Below are 16912 nucleotides of genomic sequence, written 5' to 3'. Positions count from 1 at the left end.
TTTGAACACGGAAAGCAGTATCGTCACAATTTTAATCGAAAAAGTAGTTTATGTTTTGATTTCGACTAGTTGTTGTTTTGATGCTGTCAGTCTCAGCTTGGACAAGATAATCTCCACCTGGCAAAAGCGCTTGTAGCAGCTTGTAACGTTTGTTGCAACCAGAACATGACTGCAAGAATATTTAAACAAACATTTCCAGTAAGTACACAAAAAATGGAGTTCAAATGATCTCATTATTGATTTAGACTTATTTATCGTTAAATGTGTCATTATATTGCAAAATGTTAACTAATCTCGAATCACGTTTTGTTTCACCGGCCGCCGCATGAACCTGTGGACCCAAATTGTTGAAATCCTCCAGGGATCAGTTTAGCGCACGCAAATCAAATATTTCATTTGAGGAAAAGTCAAATCAGTTTAGTCATCTCCAGGAAACCGATGTGGCTGTTATTGTGAAATTGGATATTTTCGTCGGAGCTTCCGGATCCGATGATGGAGGCCCTTGTGGCCAAAAATACTTTGAATCGCTGTTAGTGACCTAGCACTGTGCCGCTTCTGCTAAAATCTTATCCAATACCAAGGATCTTAGCAAAAAAGCACCCTAGCTCTGGCCATGGAAAACGTCAATGGACAGGATGTTACGATATGTTAAGATTTGTCTGTAATATACACCCTAAGCGAAAAACTGTAACTATTATATTTGCCGTGAACGGTCGAATCAAAACTCCCAGCTCAACCGTCGATTCAAAATATTACATCGAAGTCAAAAGGCCTGTCATAAAGCGCAACCGAAAAAGAACGCTGCACAAAACATAGCACGAAACAGTGCGAGCAAAACACACTCACACATATGAGCACCTCGATAGTGCTAAAAACTGCCTCGGCATCAATGTACTACCGCCAAAAGTGGAACAGGCGCCGCTGCAGCTGGTTGGAAAATTGTGCGCCGGCACGTTTGATCACGCGCGGAAACTTTATTTAATTTGCTTCTGTGGTACGACCCACGGCCAGCAGCCCGTGTTCGGATTAAATCGATTCTCGCAAGTGGCTCGAGGTGACATCGAAGCGGTAAGCAAATTGCAACTACCAAAAAACCTCACATAAAGCTGTTCAACTTCCAGAACACAAACGACGCCAGACTCAAACGTCGCAGTCGAAGTTGCCTGGAAATAATTTCAGTTCGAGAGGTGATTCACGTATTTCACTGCTTCAACTCACGATCAGCTGCAGCCGTTGGACAGTTGGAACGAGACGGTTTCGCCGAGGTTAGATTCCGCGTGGCTCGCGTCGACAGAAGCGGTAAGCAAAATGGAGGCATTATGAAAGCCCTTCTGATACCTAAACGGTATTTACAGTGCGTCTTTTTAACACTGTAAAAAAATACCACGGGAAGATCCTCCGGAAGCAGATTGGCTGGCAGTCCGCATTATCAGTCGCAGCAAAGACCCCTTTCGGAAGGGTGAGTTAGCGGAAGCGAAACGAAACGCAGAGGATTAAGGCAATTGCCCAATAGGGTCTTTTTTGTTATTATCTTGCAGCATTTTGGCGTTCTGTTAGCCGGTCAGGTTCGGCGGAAGTTTGCAGCACCACAAAAAGAGGCGGCTGCGTATCTCCCACGTGTGCTAGGTTCACGATCGACGATCGAAACGATCGGAGGAAAGCAATAAGTTTAAAAGGCAGCTAATCGGCGCGAACGTCCTATGGGAACACGAACGTCGAGCAGGAACGCGAACTTAGCACCGGAACGCGAACGACGTGCAGGAACGTAAACGTCGTGCTGCAAAGAGAACGACGTGCAGGAGCGTGGGCGAAAGAAAAATTAAGGAATAGTGAGTAGTAAAATGTAAAAATAGTGCAGTAGGAAGAAGAGAAAAGGCATGAGAAGAGGTTAGGGTGCAAGCATAGTGGAAGAGAGGAAGTAAGAAGAAAGAAGCCATGGTAGAGGCATAGTAGAAAGGAGCAAACTAGGAGAAAGGAATAAGAAGAGGGAAAAGTGAAGATGGGAATAATAGATGTTTATTGATTTGAGAACACACGTTTATTTGATTTGAGTTGGTGCATTTTGTCCTTAGTGTTTGCGTTTGGATTCGCTTTTGGTAGTTCTGCTCTACCCGCTGCAGGGGACCCGCAACAAGGACATGGATCATGAATTGGAGGCGACTTTGGGCTAACAGACGTCCTGTTCTACTTCCTGAGTAAGATAAGATAACACCAACTTGGCAAGTAGGCTAACAGTACGGATGTCTCCATTCCGCTAAAATCTTGGCAGCTCTTCGGGTACGTTCAAAACTCGTCACCAATAGTTGGTAGTACTAGTTTCGGATGTGCCATTCCCGATTTTACGCCAATCCGGCTCTGACCTCCCTGCTTGCAAAGATAACCATCGGATCACAAGAGGCGGCTACGTACAACGAATGGAGATAGCGACCCGAAGTTGAGACCCATTAAAATGGAGAACAAACAAGAAACTCTCACGTACGGGTGAATCCGTTCATCAGAGGTGGTTTGGTGGGCTCACCGCCAGCAGCAGCGGCAGAGGTTATTCAGCAAGAGCTGGATGAGAGGTAGCACAAACAACAACAACAGCCAGAGCAGAGCGAGGTGAGTGAAACCCCACAGAAGCCGCAAGTACAGGCAGCGAAGCCTTTGGAGGAGCTTCATAAGTTTGTGGGTGTGAGAAACAATATCCATAAGAACATTAAGCAAGGCGCTAGTGTCTGCCGCTAGTGTATGACACGGCAACGCTGAGCGAGCACTGGCGTCGGCTAAGGCTACTATATTCCTAGCCCTTCCTTCCGCTAAACAAGGGTAATTTAAATTGGTTAAAGTGGGGAACACGATAGTTTCTGTGACTTCAAAAAGGCAAGAACCTTCCCAGGCGCCGAAAGAGCTAGCGGGCCGAAAAAGCAGAAGCGCGAGAAAGCTCTTACTGCCGAAAGAAAGGACGCAATTCAACAGAGAGAGTTGTAGGGCGGAAGGAGAAGCACGGAAAATAGAAAAGTGGAGCAGAAGAGGAATCGAAAACCTCCGGCTCGTAAGAAGCCGCCAAAGAGAAAAACCGTGCTCTTCAAAGCCAATGAAGCGACGACGTATACAGCACTCCTCAAGAATGTCAGAGAAGATCAGGAGCTGAAGGATTTTAGGGAAAACGTGGTGAGCACCTGGCGTACCCAAAAAGGTGAGATGCTCTTCTAGTCGAGCAATGTTGCGGTCGAATGGTCGAAATACCAATTGAGAGTCGCCCCACGTGTGAATAAACAAGCGGAGAATTGTTTCAAGTCTTTGGGCCTAAATGCCGGGTGGTGAGTCATCGTGCGAGAGACTGTACGCAGAGGCCGGAAGTGGATGCTTTGCACTCCAGCGGATGGGAACAACCATCAGACGGGTAACTTTAAATTTGATGGATGAATGCAGGCCAACGGTGAGGTTAATCTGAATCACTGTGAGACCGCACAGCAACTGTCGTGGCAGGCTACGACAGAAACTATGTGTGACGTCGCTTTGATTACAGAGCCGTATCAAGTCCCCTCTGGTAATGTTAAATGGGTGGCGGATAGATTGGGAATGGCTGTGATACAATTTATGGGCAGACTCCCCATTCAAGAAGTAGTAGAACGTGATCGCCAAAATCAATGGCGTCTTCATGTGCAGCTGTTACGCTTCTCCAAGGTCGGCTGCGTTCAGCCTAATGCTGGAGTAGTTAACCGATCAGTTAATCGGTCGAAAGTCGGTAGTTATTGGTGGTGATTTCAACGCCTGAGCTAACTAACACAAGAGGGTGAATGCTGCACGAAGCTCTAGCGAATTTAGATGCGCGATTGTGCAATGAAGGTTCCAGTAGCACATTTCCGAGGGACGGGAAGGAGTCTATCATCGACGTTACATTCTGTAGTCCTTCATTGACGGCGAACATGGATTGGAAGTATGCGAAACGTATACGCATAGTGACCACCAGGCGATTCGCTACCGTATCGGTCAACGGAACCGTGCTGTAGCACGGAGAAGGAGGGCCGGCGAACGAAAGTGAAAGCCGAAAGCCTTCAACAAAAACCTCGTCGTTGAAGCACTTCGGCCGAGCGGCGGGACCGGGAACGTGGATGCGGTAAATTTAACAAGAAGGATTGTAACGGCTTGCGACGCCACAGTGCATTGCAATCCCGCGAAAACTGGAACCACGCAATAGACGGCATCCAGCTTACTGGTGGAACGAAACGCTTAGTACGCTGTGCGCTTCTTGTCTCAGAGCTAGAAGGCAAACTCAAGAAGCAATCACGGAACAAGTTAGAGAAGAGCGCAAGTCAGCATTTCGGGAAGCTAGGGCGCTTTAAAATGGGAGATCAGGCTTAGATTGCCACAAGGAGCTGTGCCGAGAAGTAGACGCCAATCCCGAGCAAACGAAAAGCTCATAATACCCCCATGCTCATGGGGTTTGACATGGGTGTTTGAAATTGGTTCAACCCATGAAAACACCATCACCATGGTCCGGTGAATCCCATATAAAATACCATATGTTCGTATATTTATGGGTTACTGAGACCATTTTATGGTGTCTTGATGGTCGGTGGCAGAGACAATAGACGCGATCGAGAACTGTATGAACGGAGTCAAGCTGCAGATAACTCACCACAACACGGCGGTATTGTTGGTCAGCAACTGCAAAACGGATGAAGATTGATGTCGAAGGGCACGTAATTGCGACGTAGCTTATATTGACGCAAGTGGGAGTGATAATCGATGACCGGTTGAGCTTTTACAACCACGTCGACTACTCCTGCGAAAAGTTGGCGAAGGCAACGAACGCAATAGCGAGGAATCAAGGCCAAACGTTGGCCGACCGGGAAGCAACACGAGATGTCTGCTCTCTAATGGTTCGTCATCGATACTGCGATATGAGATTCCTGGCTGGGGCGCGACGCTGAAAACTAAGCGGAACAGCAAAAAGCTGAATTGGACGTTGCGGCTGGTAGCCGTACAAATCGCGAGTGCGTACTAAACAATATCGTACTAAACAATATGCGTAATCGCCAGGATGATCAGCATCTGCATCACCCTGGCGGAGAGTATCGAGAGATCGGAGAAACACCAGAAACGTGAAGAAGATGGCGGGAATCGATTCGATGGCGACGTGGCAGCAGGAATGGGACAATACGGAGAGGAGGTTCACCCCAAATCTGTCGACGTGGGTCAATAGAAAGCTGGGAAGGTTGAGTCACAGATCCTGGCGGGTCACGGCTACTTCAGCGATTCGAGTACGCAACGGAGCGCTCGGGCACACAATGGAGTGTCAGAACGTCGGGAAGACAACGGAGCATGTGGTCTTCAAATGTCCGAGGTACGAAGCGACGCTCTGAGAGATGCTTGAAACCAGACGATAAGATATCAACCCGGATTATGTCGTCTACATAATGACAAGCGACGTTAATACGTGGAACGCGGTCAACAAAGTGGTGACGTAGATCATGATCGTCTTACAGTGGAAATGGCGTGATGAACAACGAGTAAACTTGCTGCCGGAGTAGGCTAGATCGACCGGCGGAGACTAGTCGAGTAGATAGCGACAGAGTACCAGGTTTCGGTCGCCGGGGCGCCAGCGAACCGGACGCCACGCTCTACCCGCAATTGCCGGACCGACTACAGCACCCTATCGGTTTGCCCGAGAAAAATAGAAGAAAAGAAGAATCGGTATCGGGAGAATTTCTTTCTCCAGAGAACTCTCGGTCAGGGTAAACACCATCGGGAATAGACTGAGTGGACATCGATGAGACACTACCAATCGCGGGTCGTCGGGGCATAAGCGAACCGAACGCTTTGTTCCACCGGAATCGCCGAACTGACCTCGGCACCTGACGGGTTGGTTCGGTTTCGCAATAACTTCTCTCGTCGAGGAATTTTCCATCGGGGGTGGCTAGGCTCATCATCGGGGACTAGACCGAGTAGTTCGTGAATATGTCGGAAGCTCGACAAGAAAGTGGTTTTAAATTAAACAAGGGTTTAGTAAATTGCCGCCCGGATTGTCCTCGTAGCGGAAGAGCATTAATTCTCGACCCAAAGCTAGCTTTCCTACTGCCATACTGAAATTTCCACGTTGTGAACCAAGAAGAACTTACTACTAGGTGTGCGCCGTGAGCATTCAAAATTCTCTCCCCGAAGTAATGCCGTAGTTGCGGGGAGGAAACACGTTCCGTGCAAGAGTAGTTGTTTTAGCGGGCCGGTTGGCTGCCCAAAGCCGTTGCCTGAGTTGTTGGTTTTTGTACTTTTTTCCTGCTCATGGTGTTTTTGAACATTTTTTCTGCTCTAAAAAATCTCTAAAATACCCCCCCCCCCTTGGAAAAATATGCTTACTACACGCCACTATACCACTTTTAAACTCATTGTTTATGGTCCATTTTATATTGTCGACAATACTCCCAACAACCAGCTGTCCGGAGTTCAAATTGTTTTCGATGAAATAAACTCTCGATAAATTGTTACCCAGAGTTTAAACGCCTTCGCATCTAGAACTTTTACGTATCCTACAGTCAATAAACTATTCAAACTATTTATGCACGAAAATATATTCTCAGTCGCATCGCTTGCTTGAGGCGAATCCTGTTCAACAACCCACCCACTATCTAAATAATCCGTGTTACTTATGGGAGTGTCACTGAGTCGGGGCCTTCCGTTAAGTAAGTACCACATCAACACTTCCTTTCTCGTATTCCAAGTTACGGTAAATATGGTCGTGGCCCGCAATGGTAGTTCTCAGGCGAAATACTCGTTTGGACTGGACAATTGTTAGTCCCAAACAATGCTCCTCAACTAGTCTGGCTGGAAATGAGAGTCATCAGTCGGAAATCTACGAAGTATTCCGTGCTTACGCATCGAAATGCAATTTCGGGAATTCCGCAATCCGGTTTCCCAATGTTTGATGTTAAGTCAGGAATGAAGACTTGAACATTTAAATATTCTTGATTGAACGACTTCATAATGAGCTGAATGTCCCTTAGGTTAAACCCCATATTATCGAAAAAGGACAGGCCTCATGTCACTTTAATGACCACATCGCAACGTGTTATATTTATAAGTCCTATTTGATTATGGTATTGATGGTTTTAGGAAATCAAGGAAGGAAATGTCTTGAAAACTCTCGCCAAAATTATCCACCAGATCCCAAATACCTTAAAGTTCCAGAGGGACAACCAATTTGACTAATTTGACAGCTCGATAGCAGTTTGCTGGTAGGCAAAGTTTTCTTGCATTGGTTTCAGCTGGCAATAGAAGGGCATAAGTTCAGAACTAGAATAAATATAAGAGCTCGTCGTCATCGGCTTACAGTTCTCGACTTTCAAAGTATGTGTACTGAGACGTCACAGTTGTTTCAAGCTGAAGCTGCAGCGGCTTCATCGGGTTGGGCATGGGAGTTTATGCGTAGTTGAAGAAACAACTTTCTGTAACGAACTTAGCCTACCAGTCGTCGGTGTAGTAAATAAACTAAGCTACTCCAAACAGAAAAGTGCGCCATTGAGCTGTAATACCGTGATGATACGATTTGTGCTGAGAGTTTGGCCGTTTCACTTTTGAATGTTTCTCAGGAAACACGGAGATAAGTATAACGAAACGTCAACTAAAACTATTGTGTATAAAGCAGAAACTGTCATAATTCAAAGCATCCTCGTGTTGATTGTGTTGGTACAGTTATTAAGGAATTTAGTAGCAAACATTAGAACTAAACAGTTGTACAATTTTTCCCCCGTGTCATATTCAAATTTACCACTTCACGTACCTTCAACCGGAGGAAAAACAGCAACGAATGTAGCTGGTACGAAGATCAACGCAACAACTTTTGATTAAATTTAAACGCAAACTATTCCAACGGCTTCAGTTTTGCCTTTTTCCGTCTGCTGGAGATAGTTTAGGGCAACTTTTGCATCTATTGCTTCCGCCCTTCTCCCTATTATTTATACAAACTCTGGGGCGAAACGACTTGGTCGGAACTATGTGCCTTTTGTTGCCCAATTTCAGAATATTGCAAAATGATGTAATTGAAAATTTACAAGATCAATAAAAACATTCTGCAAATACTTATTTCCCATTGAATTTGGCGCAAAAGTTTCCCCTCATCCGTGAGTGGGTGGCTTTTCATTTCCCGATATGAAAGCCAATTTCTTCCCCATCAAAAGTCGCTGTGAATACACACTTGTTGGAAGTTCCAACAGCAATCGGCTCTCGTAGGTAGGTACTGCCACAGATGTCCCGGAGAATATATTTTAACTGCTTTTCTGATGTCCGAGCAAATTGTGCCATTCAGGCTAGGTAGGCTACGTACCTACAACAATCAGTAGCACTTTAGGATTTTGTGTTGCCAGCAGGATGCTGCTTGGGTAGAAGAGTGGGGGAGGTGGTTGCAATAACAATCTTGAGGGTTAGCTTTACTGCTTTTGGCGATGGTGTTCACCTGAATAATAGATTGCACTAACAGTCGGTAACGCGGTCACTTCACCCCCACAGAGCCCTACTGGGGACGGGGTGTGGGGACGCTCGGGAGTGGTTTCACGTTGGCAGCTACAAATCGGGCAGGTCAACTGGGAAAATCCTTCTTTTTTTGGTCAGTGTCCTTCCTCACTGCACTTCCGTCCGGTGTGGAAGTGAATTGCGGTGAGAAGGCGGTTGATAATGTTTTTGTGCTTCGGGCTACTTCCACTTGTAAGTCGATGAAAACTGGTTCGAAAGGACCGATGGAGTGCCTTTAATGGCTTTCTTATATGTTCCTAAACCATACAATGCTCTTGCGGGATTGGTTTTCGGTGCTCACTGCAAGATGTTTTCAAGACGTTTGATGTTCGAGTTTAACTTTTGTGGTTAACTTTTTACCATGTAAAATTTCTTTTTAACTTCTTACTGTGTATCCGTTCAATCTCAATTAATTTGATGTTTCTTCAAATATGTTTGCAAGAATTTTGTATATAAATAAAAATCGCCGTCAATTCGCACTCAATCATTTCATGGCCATACGAATTTGTGATGAGCTTAAGATGATTTATTCTGTAACCAAACAGCAAAAATGTGTGTTTGAAAATTCGAAATTAAAATGATTTATGAAACAATTACATTTTCACGTTACTATGCTCATCGGAAAGTCGTTTAATAAAAAGCGCAAGGGCTTATTTTCGCCAGTCAGTGTCCAGTGGGAAAAAGTATCAAACGCAACCTTTCCTAAGAAACTTCCGTTTTCGCTGCTGAAACGACGTAATTAGCATAATGGCTCCATCAATGACGTTCCACGAGTTTTCATCGTGTGGCTAGTCAAAAACCACGAATGTGTATTCTGTGTGGGAATACTTATATCACCAGGCTATGCAGCGGACAACACCGACGGAACGGACAAGCGACCGGACAAACCGTCGAGACACGCGTCACCGTGGAAGAGAAATATTAATAAAAAACCAATCCACCTGGTGGTGCAATTGTGCCTTTCTCATTTATCCAAACTACGAGTCATATAATGGTGGAAATGTCTATTACATATTCAGTGCGATTTACACATACGTACAATGAATCGACAGCTTCGAACTTGAGTTGCTATGTGCCGACGCTGAAACACTTGAAATCAGCGGCTGATCCAGGAGGAAGGTTCGGGAGTTTGGACCCCACCAAAAATTTTCAACTTGTTAAGAAATTTTAAATTAGTTTCTCAACTCAAAATCATTTCAAACCAAATTTTTCACTGGTTTTTCAGACCCACTAGGAAAATTTATTCTGGAGGAACTAGAACATTTTATTCGGGTAGGGAGGTAAATGATGAGCGAAAGGCGATTTAAGAAAAAGCGGTGAGTGATGTGGGGGAGAGGGGGTACCCCTCACCGTTTTCCCATAATTACGCCCCTGTTAAAATACAGAAAACCTATACAAGTCAAAAAAATGGCCATGATTAAGTTGACGATGTTCAGATGCATAACCTTTCTATAGGAGGAAGTCAAAAATGTGAATTTCGCTAAACCGGAAGTCGCCATCTTTGATTTCAAAATGGCGTCATCAATCCATTTCTGGCACCTACTCTTCAAGTCCATTCCGAAGATACCCATATTGTTTGGGTGCGAGCCATAAGGAGTCTTGCAGACCCGTCTCTTCCATCTTTCCGAAAATCTTCTAAGTCTTTTGCATTGAAAAGGGCTTAGAATATTTTTGAAAAAACCGCATTAATTGCGAAATCCGTGCAAAAAAAAACTACCAAAAATATTGTCTTTTGCTGAGAGTATTTTACGCGGATTTTCGAATCATCGCGGTGTTTTACACGGATTTTCCAATTAACACGGTTTTTACGCGGTTTTTTACGCGGTGCGTATCCCCCGCGTAAAAAAACCTGGATGTACACAACGACAAATTTAAAATGAGTCGATAGGCCCACATTCTTGTCTTCACTTTGTCTCACTCTTGCTGCCACTAAGCCAATGATTCCGCTCTGATTAGTCTGCTTGCATTTCGAGTATTCCGTTGCTGGTAGCATTTCAGGTCCTCGCTCTAGCGACGATATCGCTATGTACGCACTCGCGACACGAAGCGCCATTAGGCGAAGCATGCTTGTCAATTTCTTACGGTTCCGCTTTGAGTTCAGTGCAGCAGCCTTGATCGGTACGTCATACCTCAGTATTGAGGCTTCGCCAAAAGAAGTCTCGTACTGCTTCCTGCTTCTCCGATATTCGGCATGATCCTTGCCAACGCGTTAGTTGTCATCACAGCCTGCTCACATACATAGTCGACATGGCTGTTGTCTTTTAACCGAACGTCGACCATCACACCTAGGGTTTTCAGCGGGAATACGTGTCAATCGACGTTGATTACGATGCGCTGGATTTTTTCGGTTGCCGACTAGTACTACCTCCGTCTTGTGGTGAACATACTGCAACTTTTCCTCAGTCATCCAGGTTCCCACGATGTCTACTAACTTTGCCGTCAACATCTCCACTTCCTCGTGAGTCTCGCCAGTTATTGCCAGGATAACGCCATCTGCAAAGCCGACGATCTCGACTCTCAAGAGTAGATCCCCAATCGCCCTTTGCCTTATGTTCGTCTCGTAGACCAGCACTCGGTTCTGAAAGTAACTTTTCAGAATCTTGCACAAATAGTCCGGGACCAACATTCTGTGTAGCGCTACGTCGATAGCCACCCAGCTGGCGCTGTTGAAGGCGTTCTGACTAATCATAATCCTACTGACTGACTTTATCAACTACCAAAAAATCTAGCTTAACTGCCTGCTTTTAGGAGATCCAGTTAAATTTAATGCATCGGAACACCCGTCTGTGTCTCGAAAATTTCATGTTTGTACAATAAACGATGATGTCACGAGCCATCAAAACAAAAAACACCACCCAAGCAACACAGTAATTATTCAAATATTAAAATAGTAAATATGGCTAATGCCAACGCGAAACGTAAATTAGCCCAATGAGGCGTGCGTATATAAGATGAAAAATTATGGGCTTTTCATAAAAAATCATTTTAAATAAATAAGAGATCATTAAAAAAATTCCCAGCTATTTTCCATCCGTCCACCCCATGACACACGAGAAGGCGAAAAAAGGTAAAAAACAGTCAAATAAAGTTATCTGCTCTGCTTGCAGCATCATCAACATGCATTTTTCATCGACATCATGAAATCATAAAGAGAGAAGTTTATCTGTGCCACCATCTCCGACGGGACGGGACTCATCGATTCCACTCGATGTGGGTGAAATGCATACGGAGATCAATTTACAACCACCCGCCCTTGTACACCCCACACACACACCGTCAATATGTCGATTAAATGGGTTTCATCCCGCTTTCAACGGACAGGTGAGAACATAAAGGTAGTCATCGAACGGAAGTTCGGGGTGCCAACCTCGAGTGCGAGCTCGAATAAGTGATTCTCGACTTTGATGGAGCCAGCGGAGGCTTGCGGTATGGAACGTTTGCAGGGTGAGGGTAGCGAATGGGTACGTCCTTTTAACACGGCTCGCGTTGGCAAAGTAACCGCAACCTCAAAATGTGCACAATTTTTCCATTAGTGAGAAGCGTTGGTCGCCACGGTTTTTGAACCGAGTGTCCCAGCGAATGGACGCCCGCGCGAATATTTCACCGCGCGGTTGACAGAGCTGTACTCGAGGATCGGACTCGTGTGGTACATAAAATATATAAAAGCGGTTCATTAGCCAAGAACTAAACTTGTCTGTATAGGGAATGACTTGACCATGTTTCCAGTTAAACCTACGTAAATCTCTAAAAAGTATTACATGCTTCAAAAGTCATTGAAAAACAATGTGCATAACTATTGCGTGTGTTCATGATTCTTCCAGTATTTTTAATTTACTTTTTAAAAGTTGTAAAAAAATTTCTATGGTCTTTTTATTTCGGTCAAGTCTTCCCAAGTAGGATCAAGACCTGAGGAGTCATCTTGACTTTTGCCAATTTTTTTGATGATACTTGGCAGTACAATGTCTCGTAAATAAACCTGAGATTATACGTAAATCTTTTCATTTTAGATCCATAAGTTTTTCTCGTTATATTTAAATGTATGAATTTCTTAGCTTGTCGAGCGCCTACTACATTACACCAGTTATTTAGTAGTTGGTTGTTCGGGTTAGCTTCCATTTTATCTTGAACCGAAGTCAAAACATGGTTTAGTTTAACGGCGTATGTCAAGTGCGAGTTCCAATTCAGTTTTTTGTCAAGGAAAACAGCAAGGTGTTTCGCTTCTTATGCGTAGTTAAATGTAGTTCCACTGAAAGTTGAGGGAGCCAAGTTCCTTTTTTATTGAAAAATGATATAATGACCGTTTTTGCAGAGTTAATGTTGAGTCCCTCTTTGAAACAACATGCGGCGATCTGCCCTTATAACCCAAAGCATCATCACTGTAATCTTCATCTTTCAGGTAACTCACTCTCAATCTCACTCCTACAATCATATTACATTCCTAACTACCCGATCTCGGAAACCCTCACAAAGCTACAACGAACCGATCATCCGATCGATAGGTACTAGCCAACTACACAGACACACACACACACTCACACCACGTTATAGTGAAACCGCCAGGCACTTATCTGTAGATAATTTGTATATACTAGAGCAGTAATAAATTGACCACAGCTGATAAGATCTTCTTCCGCACAAGTGTAATCCGAAAGGATCCTCAAAACCAGGTTATGGTGAAGTTGAGGGCTACTTGAATCCAATCGCTTAGTACAGATTCATGTTTTTCCCTCACAATGAGGACAGTACCATCTGTTGGCGTGACTTACGTGGGGTTCCGTATTCGGAAGGTTTTCTTCCGTCCTTAGCTGGACGGCCCAGAATGATAGTCTGGTGATGCACCAAGTGTTCCATAATCACATACTGCACTTCTAAAGTCCCCTTTCCTTCTGCTGGGTATGTTGTCTTACAGCCTTTTTCATTTGGGGTTGCTTTACCCTTTTTTGGCTCCACTGGGCCACACGTTTCATTACAGATATCGAATCTCCGAAAGTTACGGTGTGCTTGAGTCTCCCACCGACTCTGATGATGCTGTCTTGGCACAGCTTCGGTTTAAGACACTTAAACGACGCTGGTAGTGGATCCCGTTGGGACATTTTGGAAACCACCTTGGAGAACATCTTCCGTTGTGCTACGCGATTCAAGGCAAGATGAGACTCGCGTAGATCGGCATCTCCAACGGATGGGTATTTCTCGTCTTCGTCCTGCGCAACTGGTTGAAGCTTGCGAGTTGCCCGGAATGGCGCGGATGCAAAACCGTGGAACTCGTACGTTGCGAGCAGTTCGTCGCGGTTGGGACGCCAAAGAACGCGTTGAAGCGGATGATCTTCGAAGAGCTGCTGAATCTGGCACCGGTTCATCTTTTTGGTGTTGGCTAAGAAGGCGGTCGAACTTCACGACGATCGAATGCAGGTCCCCCTGGACATCAGATCCAACGAGTTGCTTATTGTCGACGGAAAATCCTGACTACGTCTCGCATGACGCGTCTAAAACCACTCAGAGCTTCATTGTTGTGAATGATTCTTCGAACACAGGTTTGTTAGGGCTGTTAAGGTGTGGAATCTACTGAAAAGACGATCTTTTTTATGTGCGCCATTCGTGCGAATTCGTCCATGAATTAGTAGTATGCATCCATTCACTTCCCGATGCTTAGGAAACGACGTTCAACGATGGTGGTTGAGTGGAAAACGAACGTGGAAACGACCGGACGAATCGCGAGTGGTGGTAGTGACATAAAGTTCTTAACATTGTTTCCTTCATCGGAATCCACAAAACACGGCTTAAATGCCTGTAATTCTCAGAACTTCTGCGGCGTTTGTCCTAGGTGTCGGTCGACACTGGGGAGATGATAGACACGATGGAATGATCGACGGATATTCTTCCGGAAACAGTCCATCCAAACACTGTTTCTATCAGCAATGGTAGTCCCTCTCCTTGAGAAAGCTTGTTGCCATGATGCAGTTCGTGATACGCTTCACCTCCGACAACCATGTCAATGTCGGATGGAATGTGGGAGCTGGGATCTGCCAGCGACAACTATGGAAGCTTCCACGCGGAAATATCGAGCGGAAGGTTGACCGTCGGTCTCTTGAGGACCAGAAACTCAAGATTGGTCGAGTATGGAATCGTCTTTGATTTGATCATAGAATTCACTTGGCGCTGGATTTGATTGATATATTTACCGAAACCAGCTACTGGGATATTCACCTTGGTGTGACGGAGACTCAGGGATTTCACAAGCTTTTTTGTGATGAAGTTGCACATAGTTCCGGAATCTAGGAGTACACGTACAGGTATTTCTTTGCCGTTCTGATATACGACGAGTTTCCAGCAAAACTGTGCTAGGCTCAGCCTGGACCGACAGGCTCACTTGGCTTTTGGGCTTCACCGAGCTGGAGGGGACAGCGATGGCGGATGTCGAGGAAATAGGCTGGCTTGCTGCCACGGCAGAAGTAGATTGTATGTTCGTGCAACAGGTAGTGGTGTTGTTCATGGCAGTTACGGCAAGAGAACATGGAGGTACACTGCCTGGCTTGGTGTCCAGTATGAAAGCAATGCCAGCATAGGCGTTTCTGGGAGGTTCCCCAGAAACGCCTATACTACGACGCTGACAGATGGGCATTTCGTAAAATGTTGATCATTAGAAGAGGAAATGCTTCTTTTTTTATTCAAATCGTTTATTTGATAAGGCACGTTGCGTTAGCTTAAAGGTGCCAATTTTGTTTTGTTTTACATTTTAAATTGCTTAAAACTAGGGGATTACATATTGATTTTTTTTAAATGAAACTAATGCGATTTTATAGCTATCTTATATATCTACACAAGGGGATAATATTATTTTCGTAAGATTAGGGGGGATATTTAGTTTTTGTGGCAATATGGTTTGACAATTTTATCAGTGAGATTATTGGAGCAAATAATGTTTAACTAAGGGGGACAATTTTTTACGACTAACTTAAAACTAGGAATAACTAGAGGGCATGATTGAATTTTGTAGATTCGTAATTATAGTTATTTTGAACCAAGGTTTCGTCGATACCTTAGGGATTATCGAATGTAGCCACCTTCCCAGCTCTCCACTGCTCCACGAAGTTTGCCAACTTTCGAGGGTTCTCTGATGAGTAATACTGAAAAATTCGCTGAAGCAAATTGGTCTTTCGTAAACGTCTCCTTCTAAGGCACCCACCTTAGCTAAGGAGTCTGCCTTCTCATTGCCCGGAATGGAGCAATGAGAAGGGACCCATACCAAGGTAATCTGGAAAGAGTTGTCAGATAAAGCACTCAGTAGCTCCCGTATTTTCCCCAAAAAATACGAGAAGTGCTTTCCATGTTTCATCGAGCGAATAGCGTCAATGGAACTGAGGCTATCCGAAACGATGAAGTAATGGCCTGCGGGTAATGTTTCAATGACTCCAAGGGTATACTGAATGGCAGCTAGTTCTGCGGCGTAAACTGAAGCAGGGTCACTGAGTTTGTAGGAGGCGGTGAACTTTTGATTGAAAATACCGAAGCCAGTGGATCCTTCGAGGTTTGATCCGTCAGTATAGAACATCTTAGAACAGTCGACTTCTCGGAATTTATTATAAAAAATGTTTGGAACCACTTGTGGGCGTATGTGGTACGGAATTCCACTAATCTCGTCTTTCATGGATGTGTCGAAGAAAACAGTAGATTCAGAAGTATTTATGAAATGCACACGGTTGGGATTGTAAGAAGAAGGGTTAATATTCTACGCCATGTAGTCAAAGTACAGGGACATGAAACGGGTCTGAGAATTGAGCTCAACAAGCCTTTCGAAATTTTCAATCACGACCGGGTTCAAGATATTGCATCGAATGAGCAATCGATATGAGAGTTCCCAAAATCGATTTTTCAACGGGAGAACGCCCGACAGCACTTCGAGACTCATCGTATCGGTCGACTGCATGCACCCTAAGGCGATACGCAAACAACGATACTGAATTCTTTCGAGTTTGATGAAATGTATGTTCGCGGCTGAGCGAAAGCAGAAGCATCCGTATTCCATTACCGACAGTATCGTTGTTTGATACAACCTAATTAGGTCTCCTGGGTGGGCACCCCACCATGTTCAGGTTATTGTCGAGGCGGAATAAGATCATTTTCTCGAACAACTTCAGGATACAGGATAGCATTGCGATCGGACGGTACGAATTGTGGTCGGAGGCTGGTTTTCCTGGTTTTTGGATGGCGATGACCTTCACTTGTCTCCAATCGAGTGGGACAATGTTAGCCTCGAGAAACTTATTAAATAAGTTCAACAAGCGTCTCTTGGCAGAGTCAGGCAGATTCTTCAACAAGTTGAATTTGATTCTGTCTGGCCCCGGAGCTTTATTGTTACACGACAAGAGAGCAAGTGAGAACTCAACCATCGAAAAATGTGTTTCGTTCGCGCTATCGTGAGGAG

The 16912-nt window shown here is 44.7% G+C and overlaps 1 long non-coding RNA gene across 1 annotated transcript in view; it reads left to right on the top strand.

Annotated features, from left to right (window-relative positions):
* The window catches only part of LOC131677635 (uncharacterized), a 51070-nt gene that overhangs the window by 1163 nt on the left and 32995 nt on the right, over window positions 1-16912 (top strand). The gene's annotated exons all lie outside the window — the stretch shown is intronic.

Source organism: Topomyia yanbarensis, chromosome 1 (assembly GCF_030247195.1).
Source record: "Topomyia yanbarensis strain Yona2022 chromosome 1, ASM3024719v1, whole genome shotgun sequence".
In the NCBI taxonomy this organism is placed as follows: Eukaryota; Metazoa; Arthropoda; class Insecta; order Diptera; family Culicidae; genus Topomyia; species Topomyia yanbarensis.
This window is presented reverse-complemented; position numbering and strand designations above follow the sequence as displayed.